The 11,224-nt window shown below is 30.1% G+C and overlaps 1 pseudogene; it reads right to left on the bottom strand.

Moving 5' to 3' along the window:
* Nucleotides 1–1,628: 1,628 nt before the first annotated feature.
* On the bottom strand, nucleotides 1,629–3,610 carry LOC129292422 (pentatricopeptide repeat-containing protein At1g20230-like; annotated as a pseudogene).
* Nucleotides 3,611–11,224: the final 7,614 nt, after the last annotated feature.

Raw genomic sequence — 11,224 nt, 5'->3', positions numbered from 1 at the left:
ATTATAAATTCTTGAGAAATCATAAAGAATAAGGTTATGAAATTTGATGAGTTACTTTAATCTTGTCAAGCATGATTATAATTTATTGGCATGATTTAGTGATGTATTATACTTCCTTCAAAACTTGCTTGTAAGCTGTACTTGTTGCATTTGCATGGCATGCATTGATGATGGGATAAAGGGATGACAAGGTTGACATTGATGTTGACATATATGATTCAATGACCACGTGATTTTCCTCCACATTGTACATAGTGGTACATAATGGTTGGCCTTATATAGGGCCTCGTTCCTTAATAATGATTCAGCCAGTTTTGTGAAGGGAAAATGTGAGTCAATAACACTTCCTCGTTGGATTCTTTAAGAAAGGGAGCCATAGCTTGGGTTTGAGCGTTCTACTTTTGGCTAGATATATCTTGAGCACTAAAGATGCTTTAGTTGGCCCAATGTGTGCTCAAAGATATCAGTCAGTACCATTAGAACCATATCCTTGGATGACACGGTTAGACAGCGGAATGAAGACATAGAGAAGCTAACATTCTATGGAAGAAGCAGAATTTCCCAAGTTGAAGTGCAGGACTACCTTCCCAAAATGCTAGAAAATGATGCGCACAATAAGATCCAGATATCGACTGTATGTGGGAATTGGGTTGGAATGACGATACATTTGCCTTTATTGAGAAATATGAAGCAATAAGAAATACGGACAAGCATATTCTTAATGGACTTTTGGATGAGATCAACATAGAACTTTGGCATTTTCAAGGACTGAATATGTGAAGCCACTAACTTAGCTGAATGAGATAGCTGCTGCTAAAGAAAAGGAGGGTTTCTGTGTGTAGTTAGTTTCTTATGCGACTTTTGTGAGTTGTGATTTATTGCAAGTTCAATTTTACTTCGATTTCAAGCCTCATAAATCCATCAAGAAAATGATATATGTTCATTCCACCAAAGGCATTTCAATTTCTGGGAAGACCAAAGGAACACCCAAGTTTTGTGTGCGTGCGTCCGTGTTTCCGTTATTAAGTAGTTGGAAAAATAAAACCTTTTTCCATCTCTGTGACATCCTCCTTTAACTTGTGAACCTTGTGATGTGCAGTAAATGGTTAAAATTTTAATAAAATAAAGTTATTTTTTTATTACTTACAATTATCCTCTAATTTTATGATATTTTGTTGCTTAATTAAACTTAGGCAAGTATTTAATAAATGCTAACCTATTTGATACACCAGATGAAATGAGACAAAAATATAGAATAGATTGGAATTGAAAAAACAAAATGAAAAAAAATGATATTGTAAATAAAAAACTGTCTTTTGTAGTCCTGGATTGAATAATGATAATCCAAGTATAATTTACATTATATATTGTTTATTTTTGTTTAAGTTCTTATATTCTAGCCAAACAAGACAAAGTACTAAAAATTGGAATGAATTTAGTATTTTAGAAAGTATAAAAAATATGATACGCAAATCCTTGTACTGAAGATGGTTTACTTGATAGCATTAGCTTAATGTCGGAACACATAATCTTGATTCATGTATATCTGTCTGTTGATCTGCCAAAAGAACTAAGGGTACAGAATGAACTACTCTTTAAGAGGAATTCAAAGGTTAACCAAAAGCAGTTCACCAATATTCTCCATAAGAGTAAACACCATCTTTGAAATGATGAAAACGATTTGTATCGCTGACATAAATTTCTTTTTGCCCAAAACTGGATATGAATTTTATAACAGCATGGCAGTCATCACAGATTCTCAGGTTCTTAATCACTTATTCACTTGAAGAGGTTGCCCACGACTTGTGTTCAGTAATCCCAGTACTACAGCCAACTTCTCAATGTGCCCACACAATATCTGTGACGCCTTATCCTGCTCCTCAGCATCTTGCAGAACATTATTAGTATCTGGATAGTAACCAAACTTATTCATTTCAATACTCAATTTATCCAACTTTTCCAAGATCAGTTTCATTTGTGGATGTGCTTTGTCCCTATCAAGAAGCATTTGAACTTTGCGTCCCAATTCTATCCAACTGCAGCCTGGGTTTTTTATCAATCCCATACTCTTCATCACACCTGGCATTCTATTTACCTCGCTCCACATACCTTTTGAGGCATAAATATTAGACAGAAGAATATAGTTCCCGGGATTGTCTGGCTCCAACTGGAAAAGCTTCTTTGCAGCAATCTCACCTAAACTCAGGTTATGGTGAACTCTGCAAGAACCTAACAAGGCTCCCCAAACACATGCATCAGGTGGAAATGGCATTTTCTCGACAAGAGAATAAGCTTCTTCAAGTTTTCCTACACGACCTAGCAATGTCACCATACGTGCATAATGCTCCATTTTGGCTTCAATGCCATGTTCTGTAGACATGCTGGTAAAATATGCCATCCTTCTTCTGTAAAGCCATTTTGGCCGCAGGCAGATAGCATGCAAGTGAAGGTGATAAAGTCTAGTGTTTGGCCACTCTGCTCCGTCATATGAAAAATCTCTATTGTTTCCCTGGCCTTTCCATGCATAGCATAACCTCTCATTATGGCATTCCCGGAAACCAAATTTCTGGTTGGCATTCTATCAAAAAAAAAAAAGCCGAGACAATTGGATCCTTCCAAACTTGGCATACATATCCATTAAAGCACTACCTACATATACATCGTCAACAATTCCTTTTCTGATGGAGAAGCAATGGATTGCCTTTCCGTGCATCAATGCCACGATATTTCCACAAGCAGGAATCAAGCTTGGAATTGTTACAGAGTTAGTCTCCAATCCTTCACTCTGCATCTCTCTCAAGAACTGCAAAGCTTTAAGGTCTTTCCCATTCTGAGAGCAATTCGCTTTCATCGAAGTCCATGTCACAACATTCAATTCCATTCCTTGGGATTTGAATCGCCTAAATACCTCCAATGCAGTGTCAACAAGACCATCACGTGACAAACCTGTAAGAAAAGCATTGCATAAACCTATTTCCATGTGGTCAGATTCATCAAACACCTGTGACATCTCCAATGCACAGGCACATCTTCCATACATGTTAACAAGGGCACTAACCACAAACTTGTCCGATCCAATAATGCCCTGTTTGTTCACATAACCATGAACCATGTCCTCCAAGTGTCCTATAGCAGGAAGAACACAGGAGACAGTCGAGCCGTCAGGCTGAAAGCCTTCGGAGATCATTTGAAAAAACATCAACCCCTCAATATGTGACTCACTATTACAGAGCCCAGCTATCCTACCATTCCATGACACCATATTTGGTTCCACACCCTTATTTCTCATATCATAAAATAGTTCCTTTGCCTTATCCCCAAGTCCTTGACGAGGACAGCCAGCAATCATAGCACTCCAAATAACTAAATCCTTTTCGGGCATTCTATCAAACAATATCTGTACATCCCCAATATTGTGACATTTCACATCCCCAATATTGTGACATTTCAAATAATGTTGAATGTTAGAATGAGATTGGGAAAGAAAAGCCACGTCACACAAGGCAGAGAGGAGAGTGAGAGCTAGGGAGAGTGGAGGCAAGGTTTTGTAAAGCTGAGGAGGAGGACGAAGGTTATGTTGCTGACTTGGAGAGTTGGAGGTGAGATCCATACACGTGTAGAGTATAATGCTCGTTCTTGTTGGCACCAGATCGCGGGCTTGCTCTCCATACTGTGCTTCTTTTAGTTAAAAAACTGTTTCAGACAAACTCTAACTCGCTCCAAATCATGAGTTAACACTTTCAAAATCAGTGAGTCTGCTGCGAGTTACATCAAGAGCCGTGCTGAGCTGAGTTGGCCCAGACTCAGCAACTATGCGAGTTGATATGCTTGATATGATTTCAAGTTTTCATCAACAGGTAAAATAGCACATTCAGTCAACTTAATTAGCTAGTTGACCCCTGAATTTGCTAATAACGGATTTTAATACTATCATATATGAGTTTATTATTCTTGTATTTTTTTTTATATGACTATCTAATCATATTGAATTTGAGTATTGTCAGATTTAATTCATGAACTCTTTTTTTATTGCATTCATACAAATTTGGACTCAAAATTTTTTATTTTTTTAAAATTACTGGCACGTTTATTTTTCTCAAGTCTCCTGTGTCAACAAATTTATGGGAAAAAGAAACAGTTATGAGCGCCTACTTGTTGATTTTTTTTTAAAAAAATTAAACTAGGGATAATTGGGAAATCGGAACAACATGCATGTAAGATAAATAAAAAAATAGAAACTTCAAAATTTTATTTTTTTAAAAAAATATACTTAATTTGCCTATACGAATTTCTCACTCAATCCAGTTTAAGCATTGTTTTTCAAACATTATGAAACAGAGATCTACGCCCACAAAGCTACATTATATGCCAACAGAGAAATTTGAATATCACAATCGACGTTTAGGAATCATTTATACAAAGAATTTATGACTTGGAAAGAAAAAGTGTTCAGTTTTGGTTTGTGAAGAAGATTTCTGGTGGGCAGGTTTGTGATGATTATAATAGCACGTGTTTAGGTTTTATGCCTAACTAAACCAAAAATTAGATGGCAAAATTCACATTAGGATTATATTAGGATTATGGCTCAATCATTCTCTATATATATATATAAAGGATTATGGCCCAATCATTGGTTTTAACATTAAGACCGTGACTGGATCAGTTTCAATTAAAAAATAAAATTAAAAGGTTAATTTTTGGGTTATTGGGATTTTGAAAAATGAAAATCTGGTTTCACCAATTTTCCACTAATAAAAGTTTTTATCGATTTTTAGCCAGTTCTAACAAATTTTTTACTTGTTTGCTTTTTATTGATTTTAGGGAGTTGAATAGATCGAACCATAGGGTTGAACTTGAACCGAACAGTCTAGTTTTGACAGTACTGATCAAAATATAATTTAAATTGAAGAATGGAAAAATTAATTATGGTGTCTCTGTTTATCTTTTAGCAGAAAAAATGATTCATTTTAAATCAATCTTGACACTCCTATGAATTTAAATGTTTTATATTTATTCTTTTAACAAAAGTAGAAAAAATCACTTTGAATAGCTTTGGAGTTTGGACCATATAAATTAATTGAACCAACAAATTTTACTCAAAATTATAATAGAGTGAGTATCACGTGTTTGATTGGAGTCGAAGATGAATTATACCATTTAGAGGTTACGAAAAAAACAAAATAAAATTCCGCACACTTTAAATTCAGGTTTTATGAAGATTGAATGATTTATGTTAAAGTGGCACGTGAAGTTGATTGAATGACACGTGTTTAGGTTTTATGCCCAGCTCAACAAAAACTTGGGGTGTCAATTTACACTTGGGATCATGCGTGCGTCACTCACGATCAAACCTTAATCTTCAAATAGATCTGATCTTATACAACTCAATTCATAAAAATTATCATGCCGAGTTCAATACCTTAAATTTCGACTATTTAATTTATTGGTCTCTACAAATTTTAAAAATTTTCGAGTTTTTAATTTAAATATTGAGATAAAGCCGAGTTGTAAAGTGCAACAACTTATGAATTAAATGAATAAACTATGTTAGAGATTGAATAACATGGAGTGAGTTAAACAAAAAGCACTAAGTTATATAGCTATGTAAAATTATAAAGACTAAATGATAAATAAATAAAACAGAGATTTTGTTTATTTATTTATTTTGTGTCAAAGAGATTTTAGTTTTTATCAAGGTGCCCAGATCACATACATCAAAATAAGCCATGACAATCACTTTTAGAAAAACCACGTGGTTTCAACAAGCTTAATTGTGTTGAAAAAATTTATTTATTATTTGTGAGCCTATTTGTAAAATCAACTTATATTAGTTGATGACTCTCTTTATTTTTATATATTTTAAGAAGTTTTATTGATTAACTAGAGAGCCACCTAATAATTTTTTGATTAATTATCTTGTTTTTAGTGTTTACTTTGATGTTGGTTAGCTTATTTGTAAATATTTTGTTTTGATTTTTCTAAAAGTAATTTTTATAATTAATTTGAGTCATATTAATTTTAGGAACCCTTGCAAAAGCTTGGAAGAAGTGGAAAAAACATTATGATTTTAAGGAGCATATTGGACTTTAATAATTACCTACTATAGCATGTTAGTATTATAAAATAAATTTTGGTGAATTTTGCACCAAAAATGCATGGCATCAATTTTTCATATAAAAAATAAGAGAGCATGATGGTTTTGAGGGAGTTCAACTTTTGGAAAACATTTTGGCCAAAAAAAAAACTTTTGGAAAACATTTTGGAACATAGGAGGCTATTTTGAAGGCTAGGCACTAATTTAAAAACTTGGAGGAAGAGAATTCATCTATATTTTGTGATTCTATTTAGTTTAATAATGTTTTTCTCCTTTTTCTCCAATGTTTTTGATTTAGCTTTTTCATTTTGCTATTATAGAACTGAGTTTATTGATGTGTAGCTAAATTTCCTTCATCATCCGACCAACTATAGATTTGTTTATGTAGTAGATACTATTTACTCTAATTAGTCTATGATTAATATTACTTTTGGATTACTTAATCTCGGTTGCTGTGACTTATTTGATGATTGGCCACTATTAAGTTGAAATTTGAAGGTTTAGAATTTATATTGAAAAAAAAAAATCTTAGATGGACATTGAGATTAGATAATATGGAATTATAATTTATTTTAATTTGTCATTAGGATAGGAATATATCCCTTGGACCCATAAAACCATGTTAGATTGTTATTGAATTTTAATACCTCTTGGATAATTGTATTACATTTGCATTCTTATTTGAGAGTTGAAATTTATTCATAAGACAATTTCAACTAATTAAACTTTAGATTAACTAATCAAAATTAATCATAGGTAATTCAGAGGAGATAGATTCTAAGAAGTAAACAATTGAGTATGAGCTTATTAAGCCATCTCTTTGATGAAATTGTTGTTCGGTGGAATTATTTGCTTTTGCATTTTAATTGTTAATTTTTTTTAATTTGTAAACTTTCATGTATTGTAATTTGCTTAACTTGAATGAAATTAAAAATTTGATGCTCAATTGCCATTTTTCTTGAAATTGACTTTGACAAATTATTATATTATATATTGACCCATACACTTACGGTAAAATATTTTGTGTGCATTACTATTTAAAATTTGAATTATAGTTAAAATTAGTTAAATGTAAGTTGGTTATTATGAACAAGATTTTATCTATAAATTGTGTTTTTAAGCAGGTCTAAAAGTAATAACAGTGATATTGCTATGATCCATTTTTAATGCATAAGATTTTATTTTATATGCATTTAAATGACGGATATATAAACTTGTTGGGTGAACTTGCAAGAAAGTTAGATATGAGACGCCATTTTCTTCCTCAATTGTTAAACGGAACATTTTAAATATTGCTTCAAAGCAAAATGAATTTTGTGAAATAAAAAATTAAAATAATAAAATATCAGTTAAGGGGATTAGAAATTTTAAGAATCTTTGGCCAGACTAATTAGGAACTTCCCCAAAACCCTTGAAGGACAATTTGTGGCTCACAAACATCAGGTTTTAATAATTGTGGGGATTTACATTAATGGCAAGCAAGACCTAATTAAATCTATCACGCAACTATTCATTTTTTATTTGGCAACAGAAATCTGGAAGGCAAGCAATGGAGGCTAACTATTACTTAAAAAAAAACAAAGAAAAATCATTCATTTTATATGTTATCTTCTATGAAGGAAAGCAGCCAAAGTTGGCATGAAAGCTATGTTTAGTTACTTACAGGTGGGAAGAGAGAAAAGTGAATTGAAACTTAGATATGTTTTCCATATCCTTATTTTATAATTTAATGTTAATCTTATCATTGATGTACGTGTATTTTTTATTTTGGATTACTCTCTTCCATTTTATTTTCTTTTATTATGAAAAGTTTATGTGAGTTGGGTCACAACTCAAGATCTCAACAGCATTAAAACATACTTTATAAATCACCCCATAATAAAGTCCTCTCATATTGATAGCAATATTTGATTTCATGATCTTGTGAATTATTTGAACAAAATCCTTACTAGCTAAATTAATTTTTATTGGCCTTTTCATTTGAAATTATGAATTGTATGTAAAGCAAAAATTATTATATTATGGTATATTTATTATTTAAAAAAATATGCGTAAACTAATAATTTCATGCATTCAAAAGGATGGCATCTAGTTTTTTTTTTAAATATTATAGATTAATGATTATTTTTATCTTTCAATTTTACTTGAAGGGTCAGTAAACATTTTGAATTAAAATAAGAGTTTATTCCATCTCTCAATATTAGAAACTCCCTCCCTCACTACCCGATTTTACTTCACAGTGTTTTTACCGTTAGTAAACCTCATATTACATTTTTAAAATATGTTTTCATTATAAAATATTTGGTGAAATATCATTTTTGCCTCTTAATTTTTACTTGAAGGATTAGTGGGTACATTGAATAAATTTTTTATAATAATAATATTAAAAAATATAATGTGAGGTCCGTGAAGAGATGGATAAAAAATGGGAGGATGATGAGGAAAAAAATTTTAACATTAAAAAATAAAATGAATTCTTATTTAAATTTAGGATACTCACTAACTTTTTGAATAAAGTTAAAAGAAAAATATAACTAAGAAGAAAAATATTATTTATGTACAATGCACAAAAAAAAATATACAAGAAATATAACAAATTTTAATCTCGCTTCCCTTGATATATTTTTATATTTAATATTTTGCTTCATATTCCATTGGGGCAAAATGAAACAAAAAATGTGTCAAACATTAAACGAGAAATATTTATTATTATGCTCTTTAATAAAAAAATTAAAAATCTCATAAAAAAACAATAAATTATTTACCTTTAAATAATGACAATAAAAATATACTAAACATTTTTTTCACAAGATTCCTAATTTTACAATTTTTTACGTGAAAGAGGAAAAAAGGATATACGTTAACTTGAATCAAAAACAGTGGCAGGGATTTATAATTAATTAAAGAAAAAAGGAAACAATCTTAAATAAAAGAAATTTAATATACAACAAATCAAAAGCAGGGGCAGGGATTTATAATTAATTAAAGAAATGGAGGGATAAAAAGGGATACAAAGAGTGGTGGAAAGGGGTGAGGTGGCCAAAAAAGCGCATGTTGGGGACCACCGTATATGATCACGGAAGTGAGGATCTACCACACCCACAAGTCACCCCAACTTGGCCTGCCCGTCTCTATCTAATCTAATCTGATCTAATCTAATCTAATCTCCCCCCTGCTTTCAATGGCCATAGATATTTCTATTTTTTCTTTTTTTTGTAATATTTTGAAAAATAAATATGTGCAATGCATGGATGGTAATTTATGCTATTACTTTTAGATTGACAACAGATTTTATTTTATAATAATATATCAAGTTTACAATTGAATTATGTGAATTTTTTGTGCAAAGCGTCTCAATTATATTCCTTTGATCTTATTTATAAAATAAAGGAAAGAAAAAAATTTGATCTTATTTATAAGATACTTATCAATTTTTAAATTTTTTTTACATTTTTATCTTTATTAAATGTTTTAAATAAAAATATTGATAATAAAATTTAAGAATATTTATTGAGGTGAAAGTAAAAATTTATTAAATTTTAATATAAAATTAATGAAATTTAAAGTTTTTTTTAGTTTTAATGAACCAAAAGTAATTTATAAATGAGATCAGGGGAGTAGTTTTTAATATTAATTTATTGGTGTTGACATTGATTTTATATGATGGATGATGCAATAATTACTTTATATATATATATATATATTTATATATATTTATAGTATTGAAATAAAAGTTATAAAAAAGTTATATTATTCACAACACAAAGTGAAGTTATGAACTTTGTTCAGAGTATAATTGCTTTTGTTTGGTTATTTGAACTTTAGAGCTCCGCCTCCTCTTTCGCTTTGAATGAATTAATTTTCTGAAAGAAGAAGAAGCTTATAATAAAAGTTAAATATCAACATCACAATCGCATACAAACAACATAAAAAAACTACACAATTTACACTGATCTTTGGCCACATGTTTAACGGTCGAATTTACTCTAAAATTTTAATTTTATTTTAAGAAAATATGTTTCATAGAGGGTAGAAAATGCGACTCAATATATAATGCTCATTTTTAACGTTTTTTTTAAATAAAAGAACAAGATTCAATTACTTATTTCAATTTTCTATATAATAAATCACTTCTAATTATTTTATCAGAATCAATAAAAAAACATTTAAAATGATATAGTGTGAACAAAAATTTCAATTTGCCTTTATTAAATATATTATCATATTCTCTCATGAGCATCAATCTACCATACTCATGAAGCATAGCAAAAAGGAAAAAATTGGAAAAAATAATAATAATTCAACTTGTATGCAATCTGACTTATAAAAAAGAATAGTTTTTTTAAAAAATAACTTATATATAAGATTAAATGAATTAGCGATTAACAAAACTCAAGAATTGTATAAATTATGTCTTGGATCCCACAGAAGTTGAAATCCGACATTTTCGGTGTTGATGCGTTTGGAAGCTGATAACGTAGTTTATTAACGAATCATTATTAAAAAAATATGGCTAATAAGACAGATTAAAAGACTGAGACTAATAGAGTTATCAATGGACTCAAAGATCGGCGGACATCAGTAATACCATATAATAATAATAATTATTATTATTATTAGGTTTAAAGGAGCCACTAATTCAAATAAATAATAGTAATAAGTCGGACTTTTCCTTTTACCGCGAACCCGGTTAAAGTTTGACTCTACTGGGCTGAGGGAAGCAGTGGAATCACACCGCTCTTTTGTTTTTTTCCCCCGTAATTTATTTGTATAAGTTGAACGCCAAAAAATCATCTATGTGTATTAGGCCAATTTTGCTTATAGTAGTCCACTTGGACTTAATTGAAACCGAGTTTATTTCAATTAGGTTTAAAGTATTTTAACTTATTTAAAGAGTTTAAATAGTCAAATCTAATCTTAATACATTTAGACTTCGGATTTATTCGAACCGGCTTGAGTACCCAAAATTTTTAAAAAACACTTTTTATTTTTGAATCAATTTTAATTTTTAAGTAACAATGTTAAGTATAAGATATTATTCTGACTTTAAAATAATAAAAAAATAAATAACTCATTAATTTTGTAATTAAGTAACTCTGTTATTATTTTATTGTACTATGTGTAATTTAT

This window comes from Prosopis cineraria, unplaced genomic scaffold, assembly GCF_029017545.1.
Source record: "Prosopis cineraria cultivar Desert tree isolate PC_DT_omini unplaced genomic scaffold, ASM2901754v1 PC14, whole genome shotgun sequence".
Taxonomy (NCBI): domain Eukaryota; kingdom Viridiplantae; phylum Streptophyta; class Magnoliopsida; order Fabales; family Fabaceae; genus Prosopis; species Prosopis cineraria.
This window is presented reverse-complemented; position numbering and strand designations above follow the sequence as displayed.